This window comes from Lygodium microphyllum, chromosome 20 (assembly GCF_053477565.2).
Source record: "Lygodium microphyllum isolate KBCC chromosome 20, Lygodium_microphyllum_v1.1.10, whole genome shotgun sequence".
In the NCBI taxonomy this organism is placed as follows: Eukaryota; Viridiplantae; Streptophyta; class Polypodiopsida; order Schizaeales; family Lygodiaceae; genus Lygodium; species Lygodium microphyllum.
Genome location: NC_141154.1, coordinates 11,933,836 through 11,954,498, shown reverse-complemented (window position 1 = coordinate 11,954,498; position 20,663 = coordinate 11,933,836). Strand labels below are relative to the sequence as shown.

The 20,663-nt window shown below is 40.9% G+C and overlaps 1 pseudogene; it reads left to right on the top strand.

The window, feature by feature from the left end:
- Nucleotides 1-9,655: 9,655 nt before the first annotated feature.
- On the top strand, nt 9,656-20,461 carry LOC148018687 (histone H2A.6 pseudogene; annotated as a pseudogene).
- Nucleotides 20,462-20,663: the final 202 nt, after the last annotated feature.

Below are 20,663 nucleotides of genomic sequence, written 5' to 3'. Positions count from 1 at the left end.
AAAAGAGAAAATCAGCAAGTGAACTCATGGGAAGCATTCAAGGCACTCATGGTGCAAGTATTTGTGATGATGCCAAGTTACACAAGTATGTGTATGGGCTGGATCCCTGATTCTCGGTTGATGTTTCAACTCAAAACCCATCGGATTTGTTCAAAGCTATTGAATTGGCTGAGAGGTACTCTTGCAAGTATCGTCGGGATGCTTCATTTCAGTATGGACAGCAAAAAGGGGCATCTTAGCCAGTGTTTGGGCAGCTAAGAGGACACATGCAGTCATATTCTGGAAAGCAAAGAGGTGCTGTAAGGCCAGGGCAATTTGGGGCCAGTTATGGTGGTGATAACATGTCATTCAGCACTCCAAAAATCCCCACATACCCCACTTTTAATGCCCCAAGACCACAAGGAAATTTAAGGATAGCAAATAGCCCAAGAATGGATAATAGGCAAGGGGACAACATAAATAAAAATGCTTTAGCCTTTGGTAGTCCAAGGTCAATTCCCATGGATTTATATAAAGAAAGAAAGGAAAAGGGGCTTTGTTTCAAGTGTGGTGAGAAGTATACAATTGATCATGCCTCAAAATGTGCTTTTAGAAATGCTAAGGCACGGGTTCACAGCATGTTGGTATTTGAGGACTCAGAGGAAGACCTTGAAGATACACATGCTTTTATGATGACTGCTGAAACAGATGATGCTGATGAAGAGTTTGCTCAAGAAGAGTTCTTTGACCCTACTGACTCTTTTCCCTTTCACCCCGGTGGCCATTTATCGTGGGGTATGGATAGAAAGATCAAACCACATGCTAAAACACATGCTGCCACTGCTTAGACAGGATCGAGAAGCCCTAATACATTGCGTATTAAGGGCCAAATTCATGGGAAGGATGCATTTATACTCGTGGACAGTGGTAGCACTCATAGTTTCATTAACAGAGTAGTCATGGACAAGCCAAAGTGTTTTCCCACTGATTTACAATAGCCATTGAAGGTGCAAGTTGCCAATGGGGATGAAGAAATTAGCACATAAGTATGCCCTGCTGTTCATATTCATCTTGCTGAAAATTTTGGACAGCAATTGGATGTAATTGCATTAGAAATGGGGCCTATAGATGTTGTCTTGGGTTGTGATTGGTTGAAAACTTTGGGCACTATAACCATGGAAATTTTCTTGCTGTATATGGAAATTGTCAGTGCTGGACAACTCATTCACTTGTAGGGAATTCAAAATGATAGTGAATTTTAGCTCATTACCAGCAAACAACTCAAGAAAAAGTTCAAGAAACGGTCCCAAATCTTTGCATTGCAGTTAAATGAAGAAAATTAAGATCATTCCACTAAAATAGTAAATAATTTAGCATTGAAAACTCTTTTAGAAGAGTACAAGAACCTCTTCCAAGTACCTACGGCACTACCCCCAATAGGGCGGTTGATCATCCCATAGATCTGGAGCCTCAGTCAAAGCCTATGAACAAGCCACCTTACAGATTGTCTAGCTGCAATAGAGAAGAAGTTGCCAGATAAGTCAAAGAATTACTGGACATGGGATTCATTGAGCCTAGTTCTTCACCGTATGCTTCCCCTATGTTATTGGTAAAAAAGAAGGATGGATCTTTCAGGATGTGCATAGACTACAGGGATCTTAATAAGATCACCGTGAAGAACAGGTACCCTATTCCACACATAGATGACTTGCTGGCTGAGCTCAAGGGGGCTAAGTACTTTACAAAGATAGATTTGAGGTTAGGCTATCACCAGATCCACATGAGGGTAGGGGATGAGGTCAAATAAGCATTTCGGACTGATCGGGGGCTTTATCATTTCTTGGTCATGCCTTTTGGGTTAACTAATGCATCAGCCACCTTTCAGAGAGCTTAATGAATAAAATACTTCAGCCCTTTCTTTTCAGATTTGTGTTGCTCTTCTTTGATGACATCCTTATCTATAGTAGATCACTGAAGGACCACCTTTGGCACATGAGGCAGGTGTTTGATGTATTGAGGTAGCATAGGCTCTTTGCCAAGAAAACAAAATGTTCTTTCATGCAGACGGAGGTGGAATACTTGGGGCACATCATTAGTGAAGATGAAATTAGGGCTGATCCTAAGAAAGTGTAGTGTATAAGATACTGGCCCACACCTGCAAATACCACTTCACTTAGAGGATTTCTTGGTCTCTCATCATTCTATCACGGACTCATTAGGCATTATGCCACTATTGCAGCTCCCTTGATGGATAGGCTTAAGAAAGAGGCCTTTTTCTAGGATGCCATAGCTGATAAGAGCTTTAATCAGCTCAAAGAATTTCTTACCTCGGCGCCCTTCTTGGTTTGCCCAGATTTTTCGAAAGAATTCACCATTCAATGTGATGCTAGTGGTAGAGGCATAGGGGCTATATTGTTACAAGAGCATGGGGTTATAGCATTTGAGAGCCGCAAACTTGCTGAAAATGAGATGACCATGAATATACTATGACCAAGAAATGTTGGCCATCCTTCATGCCATTAAGAAATGGCACCACTACTTGTATGGCAGCAGATTTAGGGTCAAGAGCGACCATAGGGTCCTCAAATACTTCCTCTCTCAGTCTAATCTTACCTCCAAACAATGCAGATGGGTAGCTACATTGCAGAACTATGACTTTGACATTACACATACACAGGGAAAAGACAATGTAGTTACTGATTCATTATCAAGAATGTGGGCTTGTAAAGTTTCAGCCATTATGGAACCTCATAGTGATTGGATAGAAGAGCTTCAGGAGGCCTATTTGTTAGATGCTGATTTCAACCACGTTTTCAAGAAATTACAACAAGGGCATGTAGAAGAAAACTCTCCTTATTAGCTTAAGAACTATCTCTTATGGTTTCAGGGCAGGATTGCCATCCCATACACTTCCCCATTCAAGCAAAAGATCATGCAAGAGATGCATTCTTCACCTACAGCTGGTCACTTCAGCATTTTTAAGACTTATGAAAAAATTTCCAAAAGATTTCATTAGAAGGGCCTATGGAAGGATGTAAAAGATTTTGTCTTGAGCTACGTGCCATGTCAACAAAACAAAGACATCACCTTAAAACCAGCTGGTTTACTACATCCATTGCCTATGTCCGAAGGCAAATGGATACACATCACTATGGACTTCATAACCAGCCTACCGGTGACCAAGAAGGGGTGGAACAACATCTATGTAGTCGTGGATAGACTCACCAAGGCAGCCCATTTCATTCCTACAAAGATTCAATATAATGCTTCTCAAGTAGCTAGCCAATTCATGGAACATGTTTTGAAATTACATGGCTTACCACAGGTCATTGTGCATGATCCGGATGCTAAATTCATGAGCAATTTTTGGCAGGTAGTTTTCAGCTCTATGGGCACTTAGTTAGCCCCTTCCACTACTTACCATCCATAGACTGATGGCCAAACAGCGAGGGTTAACAAGTGGCTGGAAACTTACTTGAGGCATTTCTGTTATGATGTGCAAAATACTTGGGACTCGTGGTTGCATCTGGCTGAGTTTGCCTTTAACAACTCTATACACTCTAGCATTGGAGTTTCACCATTTGAGGCATTGTGTGGCTATAAGATGCCCCTCCCCACGGTTATCTTCAATGATAAAATAAACCCACAAAGCAAGGAGGAATTGGATAAAATGCAGGCCTTACTTTAGCAATGCAAAGTCAACTTGAAGAAAGCTCGGGATTAAATGAAGCTTTATGCTGATGAGAAAAGAAGGGATGTTGAATTCCAAGAATGGGATTTGGTGCTTTTGAGGGTGCCCAAGTCCAGATATGCCACCCTTAAGGATGGGTCCGGCAATAAGTTGGCACACAGGTTCTATGGGCCATATCGGATTATCAAAAGAGTGGGAGACTTGGCATATCAATTAGCACTACCACCATCCACAAAAATTCATAATGTCTTCCATGTGAGCCAATTGAAGCCCTTCATTGGATCATCAGTGGATTATGTTGAGGAGTTACCACTGATAGATGAAGAAGGCATCATTCAATACATACCCAAGCAAATCATTGGGCAAAGGGAAAAGAAGCTTTGCTCTCACTCCATTATGGAATACTTGATTAAGTGGCAAGGTTTACCACTTGAGGAAGCTTCTTAGAGGCCAACTTCAGTTTTGGAAGAGTTCCCATACCTATTAGTGTCAAAGATGCGGGATCTAGAGCATGGCAAAGGCGGAAGATACGGAGGATGGAAGATAAAGACACAACTCATGTTGACATGACAATGTAGACAACTGTTAAACAAGTGAATTAGGTTTCAAGATTGAGACTTGAACTCATAAACACAATCTTGTGTATGGACAACAATGACACAGACACTTGACAGAAAGAGACAAGTATTATTGCATTATCATCATGTGAAAGTGATAGTTCAAGTACATCATTATATAGAGTTCTTTGGTAGCACTTAACATCCACTGTGCATATGGGATTTGTCTCTCTTCCTAGAATGGACTGCAACTTCCTAGCCTAGTTGTTTCATACAAAGGGACTAAAGTAGGTGTGATTGCAAATATCTAAACACCCCTCCTCAATCACAACCAAAATTACAAAGTGTGTAGAGGCTTTAGTGAAAGCAACACCTGCAACGTGTGGGCACACCATAAACATGGCAAAACACCAGAGGCTGTCACAGAAAAGGCTAAGTGTGGGGACAAAGGCTGTAGCAGGGGCCTTACAAAGTGTACAAAGGCTGTAGGACAAGGATAACTGAGGAGTTTACAAGTTCATGTTTGAGACATTAGGGCTAGGGAATACAAAACTAAAAAAGCCTATCTGAATAGAAGGATTAATGAGGTTTGTTCTTCTCCTTGTGGTCTTCTTCTTCTTCTTCTTCTTCTTCTTTCTTTGCTCCATTTTCTTCTTCTTCTTTGAATACAACTAGATAGGCCTTTTGGGACCTCTTTCTTGCATGGCAGAACTTCTTGCTGTGTCCGGTCCTTTTGAAGAAGACATAGAAGAGATGATCCTTCTTGCCTTTGTACCTGTTGCCAACATATAATGTATGCTCATCTCTAGAGGTACTTGGTTCTTCCTTAGTTTTTAGCTTCTTTTCCTCTTCTAACTGTGATGCTTGGATATCAACAAGTTCAAGATTTGGCATGTTGATTAAAGTTGTTGATACATTATTATATTCATGAGGCAAACTCTTAAGTAGAACACCGATGCAAATATCTTCTTCCATTTTAATGTTGATTCCTGCAAGTTGGGTTAGAAGTCCTTCCATGTAATTTAGATGTGTGGCAAGTGATGTGCTAGACTTCAATTCAAGCCTGAAAAACTCAATTAGGAGACCATACTTTGATGATTTAGATTGTGCACCGAACAAGGTGTCAAGTCTCTTCCATGTATCCTATGAGGTCTCACAGTTATCCACATGGTGGATATAGCTGTCGTCTAGCTCCAGTTTGATAATGGCATGGGCCTTATCATCATTATTTTGCCAAGTTATAGCAAGATCCGCATCACCAGACTTCTTTTCTTTTCTAGTGGTAATGGCCTAGAGGCCCTTCTTCATTAGGATGAGTTTGATGCGGGTCTGCCAGGTGTGAAACCTGACTCCTTTGAAACGAGGAGTTGGAGAGTCTTTTCCCATGTTAGACTTACGGAAACAGTAGCAAATCAACTTCATAATTTTGAAATTTATCAATGGAAGAGCAGATTACAATGTGTCAAGAGACACAAGTAATGACAGTGTGAAAACACACTATGCGGAGACTATGTCTGTGTTGATGTTGAGCTTGAATCTTCTTTATTCAGGGTCGTTGATCCTTCTTCAATCTTTCCAGGTCCTTCCCCTCCTTGATTTGATGCTGGGACAATAGATCAGAGTGGTAGTGTGTTGCTCTAGGTGGCAGGAGAGAGAAAATAATAAGATTTTTGAGCTTGAGTGAAAAATTAGCTATGGTGGATTTTAGGGTTTCATGACAGGGGCTTGGTTTTTCTGACATTGCAAGAGCTATCGTTGATCATTTTCAAAACTTTTTTTATGGAAATGTAGCTCTTTTCAAGGCCTATCAAAGCCCTGTGATCCTCGTCCAGATCGCGGCTCGTAGCGATGGCGACAATAGCTCGAATGTCAGCAAGTGCAGTTCAGCTAGATTCTCGCGATTTCGTGAATGCTGGAGTAGAGGGTGATCAATGCCATGCTGTGTTGTGCCACGATGATGCAACTGAAGTTGAGGAACAACTTTGTAGAAGATATGAAGAGTTATGCCCTCTATTGCAAGATCCAACTCCTCAAAGTTGGCAGGGTCTATCTGGCTATGGCAGACACACAGGGCAACAACTATGTAGACTCACAATGCTAAGCTATGGAGTGGCCAAAGTCAATCTCTTAAGTGATACAGAGAAGCCTTGGGAGTCAAGGAACAAATGTCCAGAAGAGAGCAGGTTCAGATATGACTTGTGGAGAGAGATCCAGGAGCTTCAAGTTGACAGGGTGCTGCTGGCTATGGCTGTTAAGGAAGGTCAAGTAGAGATGGAGGTGAGAAATGCAACCATGAGCTAGACTTGAGCTGACCTCAGGTTAAGAGGGACTAAGAGAGTAGAGAAGAGAGTTATGCCATGCCCGACTATGCTCTGATACCATGTCAAAGATGCAGGATCTAGAGCATGGCAAATGCGGAAGCTATGGAGGATGGAAGATAAAGACACAACTCATGTTGACATGACAATGTAGACAACTGTTACACAAGTGAATTAGGTTTCAAGATTGAGACTTGAACTCATAAACAAAATCTTGTGTATGGACAACAATGACACAGACAATTGACACAAAGAGACAAATACTATTGCATTATCATCATGTGAAAGTGATAGTTCAAGTACATCATTATATAGAGTTCTTTGGTAGCACTTAACATCCACTGTGCATATGGGATTTGTCTCTCTTCCTAGAATGGATTGCATCTTCCTAGCCTAGCTATTCCATAAAAAGGGACTAAAGTAGGTGTGATTGCAAATATCTCAACAATTAGAAGGAGATTTGGTTGAAATCTAGGTAACTATGACCCTTTTTTCTCTCAGAATGATTGCAGATAGCTCTCTATTTCAAAGCAGATTTTACCTTATACTATGGATAGCAATGAACACCATACATAGGCTGAAATTACTCCTTGAGAGCTCCATTTTGATATATGGCCCACCCCGATCAAAGTCTCCTACAGAAAGTTATGACATATTTACTACAGCAGGGTCCTGTAGTAAACAACTTACTGTCCATTGTCTACAACTGGCAATTCATTTTTATAATTCTCTAGTAAGACCCATGTAACGTACATACCCCAATGACACGACATATGCAATAATAGTTCTTCATTCATTTGTATACCCCTGTAATAATGCAGCAGAGTAGTACTCTGATCTGCTCCTACCCACTTAGCATAAGTGCCCAAAATTTTTTTGAGGGCAAAAACCTTCGGGTGGGGATGGAATGTAAGAGAGGGGGATTTAATAATGGGGAAATACTAGCTACACTGGCTGGTATATAAGGTGTTAGGGACTTGATTTTTCATTATCAGATTTTAATACAAGTCTCCTTTCATCTTCATCTCCTTCTCCAAGTTCTCATGGCTTCTTTCTCTCCTTTCTGTCTTTCTCTCTCTTTTTCTAATATTTCTCTCTCCTTGTCACTCTCTTTCTCTCTCTTCATGCAGTCTTTCTCTCTCTTTTACACACACTCTCTCTCCTCTCCTACTCTCTCCTCTGCCTCCTTCATTACAGTCGGATTGTAGAATTGATTTAATGCAAGATTTGATATTACATGTGTCAAGATTGTGGGAGAGAAGGAAGGAGTCTCGCTTGAACCTTTCTTGCTTGCACAATGGGGGAAGACACACAAGGGTGGAGGCTGAAAATAGTTTTTCTCTTCTTAGTTGTATAAGCCAAAAGAACTCTAGTACAAAGAAATAGAAGAACCCTAGATATGGGTCTCAAACCAAACTCAACTAACTAAGGTGGCATACTAACTGAGCCACGAACTAGAGTAGATAAGGATAGCTATCATGTAGCTATTATTTAGGGGCGGTGTACCAACCGCATCTGCAACTGACAAGTCGGTGACATAAATACACAATGGTCACCCTGGCGTATCACGAGTGGAGCTCGATATCTCAACACTCCCCCTCGAGCTCAATCCCAATTCCTGCACACCAAGCAGGTCTCTGAACTTGCGCAGCTTCTCTGCGCCCAATGCCTTCGTGAATATGTCAGCTACCTGATCCTCTGTGCTGACATAAACTAGATCAATAAGACCTAGTAAAACCCTCTCTCGCACATAGTGATAATGCACCTCAATGTGCTTTGTTCTAGCATGATAGACTGGGTTATTTGCCAAGTGTATACTACTCATGTTGTCACAATAAATGACAACTGGCCCATCTGTAGACTGATGCATATCATAAAGTAGCTTATGCAACCAAGCTACCTCACATGCAGCCATTGTTGCACCCCTGTACTTAGCCTCTGTACTCGACAAGGCAACTGTAGGCTGTTTCTTGCTGCTCCAAGTGACTGCAGCACTCCCAAAAGAGAACACATATCCACTGGTAGATCGTCTATCAGAAATACTACCAGCCCAATCAGCATCAGTGTATCCATGCAACTGTATCTGAATCCCAGTCTCATAAAATAGTCCATACTGCAATGTGGACTTCACATACCTGAGTATGCGTCTAGCCGCATCCAAATGTGGTTTCCTTGGAGCCTGCATAAACTGACTTACCAATCCAACAGCATAGCTCAAATCTGGCCTGGTAATAGTCATATAAATCAAACTTCCTACTATGCGTCTGTACATAGTAGGGTCTTCTAGAAGCTCACCTGCATCTGTGCTCAGCTTCACATTCTACTCCAAAGGAACTGAAATAGGCTTACAGCCTGTCATCCCATATTTGGACAGCATGTCCAATCCATACTGTCTCTGCAAGACCTGTATCCCACTTGGTGATCTAATCACCTCAATGCCCAAGAAATAACGCAGCTCTCCCAAATCCTTCATCTCAAACTTCTGCTTCAATAGCATTTTCACATGAAGGATATCTTCATCACTGTCACCTGTCATAATCAAATCATCAACATAAATGACAAGCAGCATAATACCTTTCTCTGTTTTTCTCACATAAAGTGAGAAATCTGCCTTGGAAATCTGAAAGCCAATAGTGACAAGATACTGTCCTATCTTGTCAGACCATGCTCTAGGTGCTTGCTTCAAGCCATACAAAGCTTTCTTCAACCTGCAAACAAACTTAGGATGAACAGCATGCACATAACCTGGTGGCTGCTCCATATAGACCTCTTCTTGCAAATCACCATGCAAGAAGGCATTCTTTACATCCATCTGATGTAAAGACCATCCATTTGATGCAGCCATCGCAATGACCGCTCTTACGGTTGCCATCCTTGCAACCGGACTGAATGTTTCTTCATAGTCAATACCATATGTTTGTGCATACCCCTTGACTACTAATCTTGCCTTGTATCTATTCACAGAACCATCTGCATTGTGCTTCACCTTATAAACCCACTTACAGCCAATTGCATTTTTACCTTTAGGCAAAGGTACCAATTCCCATGTAGCATTAGCTTCCAAGGCATCCATTTCTTCATCCATGGCTTTCTCCCATTTTTCTTTTCCCATGGCTTCCTCAAAAGAAGTGGGTTCTGGTTCCTGTATCACTTTGACCATATATGCATAGTGAATGGCAGTAAATCCATCATATTTCAGCCTATCCACAGGATACCTAACTCTAGTAGACCTGCGCAAAGTGGGTTCACTCCCAGGTGCTTTCAAAACATCCCTGGTCTTCCTTACTCCAGGTGTAACAATAGAAGGAATACCCAACTCATCATCAATGCTCTGTTCTGAGCCACTGGATTCACCATCCACATAAGAGTGACCTACATTCACATCAAACATGGGCTGATCAACCTTCTCTTTTCCTTTTCGTGATACATGCATACCACTATCTGCATTACTTTGAGAAGATTCTCCTGATCTCAATCTGCCTGTCCATGGCGAAGAATGTGAACCACTGCTAGAGGACGCTCCAGGTCCACTAATATTTTGTGACTGCTGCTGTGAATTCTGTGCAGCATTACCATTTTGTGCATCTACATCATCAATCACATTTACTGGTTTATACCAGCTACTCATCTCATCAAAAACAACATCTCTGCTCACTGTAAACTTACGAGTAGAAGGGTTATAGCATCTATACCCTTTTTGCTGCAGAGAGTAACCAATAAAGATGCACTTCTCAGCTTTTGGATCCAACTTGGATCTCAACTCATCTGGCACATGTACATAGGCAATGCAACCAAAAATTTTCAAATGAGAAATATCTGGTTTCCTACCAGTATACCTCTCCTCTGGAGTCATTCCATGTATTGCTGCAGTGGGAGTCCTGTTCATTATGTAGACTGCTGTAGCAACTGCTTCAGCGCAATAAAAATCTGGCAAGTCTTTTTCATTGAGCATGGCATGAGATACCTCTCCAATATGCCTGTTTTTCCTTTCTGCAATTCCATTTTGTTGTGGGGTATGAGTGCATGAATATTGCTGCTTTATGCCAAGCTCTTGCAGAAACCTTGCAAACTCATTTGAGAGGTACTCTCCCCCTCCATCTGACCTTAGGCATTTTATCTGCAGGCCTGTTTCTTTTTCAACCATCGCTTTAAGAGTTTTGAAATGCCCAAAAACTTCACTTTTCTTTTTCATAAAATACACCCAAACTTTTCTGCTATAGTCATCAATAAAACTGACAAAATAATGACAGCCTCCAAGAGATGCAGCTTTAGTTGTCCACACATCAGAGTGGATTAATTCCAATGACTTCTTACTCTCTTGAACATGTCTAGGAAATGGTTTCCTTGCCTGTTTTCCAAATTGACAGGCTTCACATACCTTATGCATTTCTGCAACCTTGAATTTCGGCAAACCTGCAAAAATATTTTGGGCCTGCATTGATTTAAGTCACTGTACATTAACATGACCAATGCGTTTATGCCAGATATCAATATCTGCAACTACACCGGTCCCATGTGCAAACATTGCTGCACTCAATTCAGACATGTCTGCATCCAATGAAAACATTCTGCCCTTCTTCTTTCCTTTTGCTATCAAGTGACCTTTATTTTTCATATCCTCAACAAAGCATCCATGAGGATTAAATCTGACCTGCAAGCCCTGTTCAACCATTTGACCAACAGAAACCAGATTCTTGGTGATATTCGGGACATGAAATACATCGGACATGTATTTCTTTTTCCCATCCTGCATAGACAAGGGAATTTTTCCAATCTGCACAATAGGATGTGCAGTATCATCACCAGTCTCCACAAATCCTGGTTTTTCCATTTTCCTTGCATCCTCCATCCATTCTGCATGACCTGTCATGTGGTTTGATGCACCTGAGTCAACATACCATACATCATTGATTTCTTCTACACTTGTCACAGAATTGTTCATGTGCTGCACCATAAACAAGTGCTCATTTCTGTCATCACCCTGTCTACTAGAAGATGCATAATTCCCTTGTTGCAGTTTTCCATTCATGATGTCATTCTGCTTTTTATAGCAGTCTTTAGCCATATGACCCATTTTACCACAGTAGTAGCATTCAACATTATTGTTTGCATTTTGGCCTCTTTGCCATCCACCATGACCTCTTTGGCTCCCCCTGCCTCTAGAGTTACCACGTCCTCCTCCATAGGACTGGTTTTCTTGAGTCTGCTGCATATTCTGATTTCTGCCACGGCCTCCAAATCGGCCTCCTCTACCTCTGCCTCTACCTCTTCCAGCATTTGAGTAGAAGACAACTTCTTTTGAAGTTCCTCCTGAAGAAGATGCACCACCATTTCTCTGTTCCTCAGAAATTAGAAGAGCAATCAACTCCTCAAAATCAGGAAATCTTTCACGAACTGAAATGGATGTCCGAAACTGTGCATAATCCTTTCCTAGACCATTCAAGGTCACAGAAACTAAATCATCATCTTCCACTGGCGACCCAATGGAAGCAAGTGCATCTGCAATCTTCTTCACCTTCATGTGGTAGTCATTGATGCTCATATTTTCTCTTTGCACATTGTGCAACTCTTGCTTGAGCTGCATTTTCCTGGCTTGCGTATTTGTGCTATACATCTTTGATAGAGTATCCCATGCCTCCTTTGGCGTACTTGCATCCTGAATATGCACAATCATAGAGTCTGAAATGCTGATAGACAGCCAGTACATAACTTTCCTGGCTCTCTCATGCCATGCTTTGAATGCCTGCATTTGCTGTTGATTGGGAACGTCAGGAAGAACTGGTTCTTCTTCATTTCCTGCAACAAATTCCCAATATCCTTTTCCCATAAGGAAATTCGTCATTCTAAACTTCCATGCCTGGAAGTTGTTCTTGTCAAGCTTTTCAGTGACAATCTGTGAAAGAGAATCAGACGCCATTATAGAATACTGCAAGAAATTCTGTCACTGCAAAAAAACACAGCTTCACCCTCACAAGGGCAAATCTGCAAAACTGGCGAAAGTGGTATTTGACCACACAGTCACTTCCTAGTGAAGATTTTGCATAAACAAGAACCAAGGATGATTCTGAAACTCCCAATGTCTCTGCGCACAAGCATACGATGCAATTTCTACAGTAACTTTTCACCGACCTGTAGAACAGTGGCTGCACAGCATAAAACTGAGCCTTTTCCTGAGTGCGTGCAGAAAACTTCCGTCTGCGAAACAGGCCCCGAAATGACCTCAAATAAAAAAAACAAGGTCGCCAAGGGCTAAAGCCCTATCCCGCAGCATATACTGTCTTCTTGCTTCACCGCGAAGGGCGTCTCAACCTGAGACAATGCACTCCTGCAATTTCCGGCTGTGCTACCTGCAGAGATCTGCTCCCAAAATAGAAAATGAAAGCAACACTGCTCCTCTTACCAGAACACCGCGAGCTTGGCTTGCTTTCTTGAGCTCCTTACCACGAACAAGGCTCTGATACCATGTCAAGATTGTGGGAGAGAAGGAAGGAGTCTCGCTTGAACCTTTCTTGCTTGCACAATGGGGGAAGACACACAAGGGTGGAGGCTGAAAACAGTTTTTCTCTTCTTAGTTGTATAAGCCAAAAGAACTCTAGTACAAAGAAATAGAAGAACCCTAGATATGGGTCTCAAACCAAACTCAACTAACTAAGGTGGCATACTAACTGAGCCACGAACTAGAGTAGATAAGGATAGCTATCATGTAGCTATTATTCAGGGGCGGTGTACCAACCGCATCTGCAACTGACAAGTCGGTGACATAAATACACAACGGTCACCCTGGCGTATCACGAGTGGAGCTCGATATCTCAACAACATGTAGTCACGTATATGATAACTCAATGAGTAATTTTTAAAACATTTCAAGCCCAAATTTGTTTTATGAAGTGTTATGGTGGGAATATTACACTCCCTCTCTTCCAACATAGGGCATATTGTCTCATTTGATGGTATTCAAGTTGATCCTAAAAAGATAGAAGCAATTTTGAATTGGCCAATCCCTAAAAATGTGCATGAGTTACGTTCTTTCTTAGGTCTTGCTAGCTTTTACAAAAAATTTGTGCGAAATTTTTCATTACATGCATTGCCTTTAACAAAATTGTTAAAGAAAGGTGTTGTATATCATTGGTCTGATTAATCAGCAAAAGTCTTTTGATTTATTGAAACATGCTTTAACGTATGCACTTGTTTTACCATTACTTAATTTTAATCGGCCATTCTTTCTGGTAGTCATCACTAATGCCAGTGGATGAGGAATAGGATCTTTCCTTATGCAAGATTCACATCCCATAGCTATTCTAGTTGCAAACTTAAACCCTCTGAATTGAAGTATTTTACCTATGATAAGGAATTATTAGTTGTAGTACAAGCTTTACATCAATGGAAACACTATCTAATGGGATTTGAATTCATGATCAAAACTGACAGACAAAGTATCAAACATCTCCTTAGTCAGCACATCTCTGACCGTCATATTAAATGGGATACTTTTATTCAAAGTTTTCATCCACTTATCCAATATCAACCCGAAAAAGAGAATGTTGTTGCTGATGCATTAAGTAGAAGAACAAGTATCCATAATATTTCCGTTCTAACTTGTGATTCCCTTCCTTATGAAAGATACCTATGATCAAGACCCCAATTTTCAAGCTGATTGGAATAAATTAGTTGTTAATAACTGGATTTCAATTGATTCTTTGTCTTATTCTGACGGATTTATGTTTATCAGAAAAGATTGTGTGTCAATGTTCCATTTAGATCATTTGTGTTGCATGAAATTCATTGTCCCCCATATCAAGGCCATAGAGGTATTATTTCTACTTTACGTATATTGGTTGAAGATTTTTACTAGCCACACATGGAATCTGATGTTTTCTAACTTTGTATCTAAGTGTTTAATTTGTCAAAGAGTCAAGCAACACCATGGTAAGCAATATGGTTTATTAATGCCTTTATCAATTCTTGAATGACCATGGGAACATATTTCAATGAATTTTATAATAGGTTTGCCTAACACATAAGCTAATCATGATATGATTTGGACTATTCTAGATCGATTTAGCAAACAAGCATATTTCCTTCCATGGAAGAAAACATTAAGTGCATCTCAACCTGCACAATTATTTTTGAAAATTGTTTCCACTGACCATGGTTTGCCAAAAGTTATTATTTCTGATTGTGATTCTAGATTATGTAATAATTTTTGGACTACTTTGTTTGCTAATTTAGGTATTAAGATTGATTTCTCATATGCATTTCATCTTGAAACCAATGGGAAAAAAGAAACTACTAACAGCACAATTTTAGGTCTTTTGCGTGCATACACAATTTCAAAACCACAAACATGGGATACACATTTGCATCTACTTCAATTTGCATACAATAATACACCACATATAGCTACACATAAAGCACCTTTTGAAATCATTTATGGACATAGATTACCTACACCTGTTATATCATTGTCAAACAAAGTTAAAGCTACTGATGATATTTCCAATACACATGCTACTATTTTTGCTAAAGTTAAAGATATGATTGCGAAAGCCCAGCAAAAGCTAACAAGAGAAGAAAAGTCATGAGCTTCAATGTTAATGAATATGTTTCGTTACACATTGAAAAGCAAAGATTGCAAAGTGTTGAGAGACATCTTGTTGTTAAGTTAGCCCCTAGATTTTATGGACCTTTCAAAATAATTCACAAGATCAATGACAATGCATTCAAATTAGAACTACCCCCACATTGGAAAATTCACAATGCTTTTCATATCAATTTATTACGACCTTTTAAAGGCCAATTACATGTCCATCATGTCTATGAAAACCTTCCTTTGTTAGAAGAAGAAACAAGTTCAAGGATTTCAATTTATTATGACCTTTTAAAGGCCAATTACATGTCCATCATGTCTATGAAAACCTTCCTTTGTTAGAAGAAGAAATTGAAATCCTTGAACTTGAAACTATTCTAGATACTAACTTTATGACCACTAGAATTGGCCGTAGGTATTCTAGATATTTGGTTAAGTTTAAAAATCATCTAGTTGAAGAGGCCCAATGGATGCATGCCCATGACCTAAGTGCTTATCCCTTTGTGAATAAAGAAAGAGAAGACTACATATGAAAAGTAACAAAGACTAACTCTTCCCTACTTCTTGTGACCAATGTTTCTAAAAATTTACCTTCAAATTTGGCCCAGAATGACCCATGACCTGCTAAATGTGGTGTTCCAGCCTCCAAACTTGATCCAAGGACTCCATTAATGCTCTTGACTGCTATCCTCTTGGTCCTTGACCTGTGGCTCTTCAGTGCTCCTCCATTTTTGTGCCTGTCACTGTGTACCTGAAGCTTCTTGGATTTTTAAACTGAAAAGGATGGTAATTGAGCATGTATGGAAACTAAATGGATCAGAACTAGAGCTCTGATACCACTTGTCATGAAGAGGATAGGAGAGAGAGAAGAAGAAGAGAGAGAGAGGGTGCAGAAGAGAGAGAGACTGCAGGAAGAGAGAAAGAGAGTGATGAGGAGAGAGAAAGACTAGAAAAAGAGAGAGAAAGACAGAAAGAGAGAGAAAGAAGCCATGAGAGCTTTGAGAAGGAGATGAAGATGAAAGGAGACTTGTATTATAATCTAATGGTCAAAAATCAAGTCCCTAACACCTTATATACCAGCCAGTATAGCTAGTATTTTCCCATTATTAAATCCCCCTCTCTTACACAAAATAATAAATATTTATCAAGCGCTTCAATAAATAAGCATATCTAAATTAAATATTAATGCCACTCCTTTAATGATAAGGCACACACCCATTAAAAAGTATAATTTCTTCTAGGTAATTTGAATATATGCCATCTCCCGGTACTTCCCAATGCCACCACTGCTTGCTCTACACATCAACTCAAGCATTCACAATTGTTAGAAAATAATAAAATTAAACCGACAAAAGTGAATACCTAGCAATCTTTAGCTAGAAAATAAATAAATAGGCTGGAACTTTGTCCTAACCTTAATTTAATACGAGTGCACTCTAAACTCATAAACGTCCATTAATTTAAATATATATTTTGCGGAATCACCCGCTGTGGAATCACCCACATGCACATTAAATTAATATGATGCCCAAAAATGATAGGTGTCCCCATCAACTTCTCGCATAAGGAATCCATCTTGTGTACAAGCCCCGACAAATAAATATAGTTTTACAGAATCCATCGCAAAACCTCACAGAATCCACTGTGGAATAAAAACCTCACGGAATCCACCATGGTCTCACGAGATCCACTGTGGAATATGACTCCTGGCATCATATCCCCGAGGTGGGATATGAATTGTCCTCAATTGCTATTAGCTCAATGTGGAGCGAGCAGTGCTCTTGCCAAGCTTTCATGGAGGAGAAGCAACATCATAGATCTTCTTCCTCCCATCTCTAGTGATCAAATGCCTTCTACCATAGCTTCCAGGAGGCCCTGTGCTTCATTTCAAGTACCTATCTGAGTGACTGAGTTGCCTTCTTCCCTCCTGTGCACAGCCCACAATTTGCGGTGCAGATTTTGGGTAGCATCCTGGGCATAAACAACAACATACCAGGCCTCTCCTTCATCTTGGCCTTCTTCCCCATCATGTGGCAGTTGATTCTTGCAAGTTTGAAGCCACTTTTCATCCTCTTGAACATCCTTCAATCTCTGAAACCCTAATAGGTGCAGGCCATGGATAGCCATGGATTCTCTTTCAACACTCATTGATTCTTGAGGGCTTTTGCCTTCCTTGGTCCCAGGAACTTGTGGCTACAGGAATCTTTGAAGAAGCAAGCATCAAGAGGCCCGTACTTGAAGATGGAGGCAAGAATGCAAGCTGGACAGCCATAGCCATAGACCACGACCTTCAATTTCTTCAAGTTCTCTTCAAGATTGGGTCCCGGGGCTTCAAGATTGGACTCCTTGTCATCAATGGAGCTTGTTTACCCAAGTGGAAGAGCTTTGGAGCACGGGAAGGCATTATGGGGTGAGATTTTGGGGCATTTTTCTTCTATGACCTTCAAGGCATGCTGAGAACTATTGGAGTTCAACCCTTCATTCTCCCATTGAAGAATCAAGCTTGAAGACTCAATTCTTGGCTGAAGTTGTCATCATGGAGCTAATGGGAGCATTGGAGAGCAATCATGGGACATTGGCCAATCTTCACCAATCAAAGAGCTAATTGACTCTTGAGCTCTCTTCTAATTCCATCCTCTTGCTGAGCCTAAAAAGCCTATTATTGAAAGGTATTCAAGTAGTCAATCATGCATTTTCTTCAAGATTACAATGCTTACATGCTGCCAATTTAAGTTCAGTCCTCTCTTAGGCTTCCTTGCATTCAAAATGATCCATTCTATGCTGAAAATTCTCACTATTATTTAGTGATTGCCTCACCCTAACCTCTTGACTTGTGATGATTACTTGAGTAAATATTAATCTCTGAAATCCATTGTAAATGAGGCGAGTTAGTAGTGAGTCACTGCTCGGTAAGAAATCTCCTTATTCCCAACTCAATTCCATGCACTTCATGAAAAGAATTACCTCCAAGCCACCCTACATAGCATGCTGATTGCTTAATTAATAAATGTCTTCCATGTATATTCCGGGTGAGGAAAAAGCTCGATGCCAGGTGTGAGGTGGCAAGACAAAAGAGGGGTGACCCCCCCTTGCCATCAAAGACCTTGTAGGGGTACACAACCCGGCTCGGGGGGAACTTTGGCCACCTACTGATGATCCGGAACTGGAAGTTGCTTGCAGGTGTAGGTACGCACTTGAAGAACTAAGATATTGACTTGGCACTAACGTCTAGATGTATTATTGGCTGCAAATGTATGGAAATTTCTACTGAGGATGTATTTGTAGACATAAGAATACATATGCAGTCAATGGCAGTGAATGCAATGCTTGGGATGTATGAGAGATACCTATGCATGGGGAATTATGCTAAGAGATGCTTATGACATGCTTAGTTCTTGAATAAGGCTGCAAACAGTGAATTTGTATGACTGGGCAATGTATTATGCCACGTGGGGTGACCCTTTACTCATGCATTGACAAGTTGATCCATTGCAACCCCTTTCTTAACCCTCACAGGGTGTTGTAAGAAATCTGCTTGCATTTACAGATGTATACCTACTCCCAGTAACTAAGGTGTAGGCCTTGCAGAGTGCCCGTAGGTCCTACTAAGGGCTTTGATCAGTTTTAGAGCTCTATTTGGACTCCACAGAATACTTACAAGTCAAAACAGGTCTCCTACAGGTGTAGACAGGGTTCTGGACTGCACAGTACAACAGTACTTTTCTTATTACAGAATTTTTTGTATAAAATCTGGGAGCGCATGCTTATGCTCAGTTGGAAGAGGGCATCCTTGGCTCCAATTTGAACAAAAATGTAGGTCAATCAGAGCTTCCTAGCTCAAGTTTACAGGAAAGACAGTGATAGGTGGTCTAACGAGATTGCACCTAACCATGGCAGGGAATAAGGGAAAAATAAGGCAAATGATGACCTTCAGCAACAAATAAGGGATGCACGTGTCCCGAGGACTGAAACTAACCTTGAGGTGGAAGATGAAGATTATTCTCATGACATGGATGGCCTCAGTGTGCTCATTGTTGGTAAATCAAACTCAAGAAGACTAAATGTAAAGGGGGATAGCATCAGTTCACATGGTGAACATAGGACTAGATGTGTGCTTAAGAGTGTGAGTGACCTAATCTATGATGTAAGGCAGTATGCCCATGTGTGTGTAGGTTAGAATCTAGGAGATAATCATGGAGAAATTAGAGGAGAGAATCGTGGAGTCATCGATGATGTTTCTCTCTTGTCTATATATATTATGACTCTCTCTTTGAATAAATTCATTCACTTTTGCGTGCCTTCCATTTCTTCCGTTGTCTCATTTTTCAAGATGGTATCAGAGCTCCAAGCATAAGGGATATAGAGCTGGAGGTGCATCTTCATGTCCTATGTTACTAGCCATATTCATCGTCTTCTCTCTATCCCTGCTTGCACTATGAATACTGTGTCTGCTTAGTGATGTCTCATCATCGTCACCATGTTATTGCTACAGAGCTTATGGATATCACCGACGAAGAGAGGTAAGGCATCAGGCAAGAAGGTTGTCTCGCGAAGCACAAAGGCAGGGTTGCAATTTCCAGTGGGAAGGATTGCTCGGTTTCTCAAGTCTGGCAAGTATGCGGAGAGGGTAGGGGCAGGTGCCTCGGTGTATCTTGCGGTGGTGCTGGAGTATCTAGCGGCTGAGGTTCTCGAGCTCGCCGGTAATGCCTCCCGCAACAACAAGAAGGCGCGCATCGTCCCTCGCCACATCCAGCTCACCGTCCGCAACGACGAGGAGCTCAGCAAATAGCTAGGCCACATTACCATCGCCAACGGTGGTGTGTTGCCCAACATCCACTCCGTCTTACTCCCTCGCTGCTATGCTTCAGCAACCCAATCCACATCCACTCCGTCTTACTCCCTCGCTGTTGTGCTTCAGCAACCCAACCAACCCACAGGTGTTTCAGTAGACGAAACCCCTTGAAGACCACAATTATAGGTTCCAGAGTTGCAGATATGACCGACTTCCTCCACAGTCCCTACTAGTGTGGTTTAGCAGAGGACCCTCTCTTCAGTCATCATTGTATTAGAAAAGTATTGAATTACTTTTTTTTTTGTCAAGATGCCTTTGAAAGATAATGACTTAAGCTTCAAGTTCTCTGGAACTTCATTTCATACATGGAAAACTAGGATCAAGTTGGTCCTCATGAAGAAAAGTTTATGGAATATTGCAAATGGAAAGGAGAAGAAGCCTCGAGATCCTGCTCAAGCCACTGCATGGGAAGTTCGCGACGACAAAGCACAAGCCATAATTAAGCTAGAGTTGGATACGGCACCTGGGATGTTTTGAATACTCTCTTCGGATCCAAGTCAAAGAGTTCCAAGTTTGGACTTCTAGTTGAGCTTTTCCGTCTTGAAATGAAGCCTCAAACCTCACTTGCTTCTCATTTGAATTACATAAAAAGTCTCCTAACTCAACTTGCCGGTATTGATTTACGCATTGATGAAGATATCTCAATTGGTGTATTACTTAAATCCCTTCCTAGTCCTGA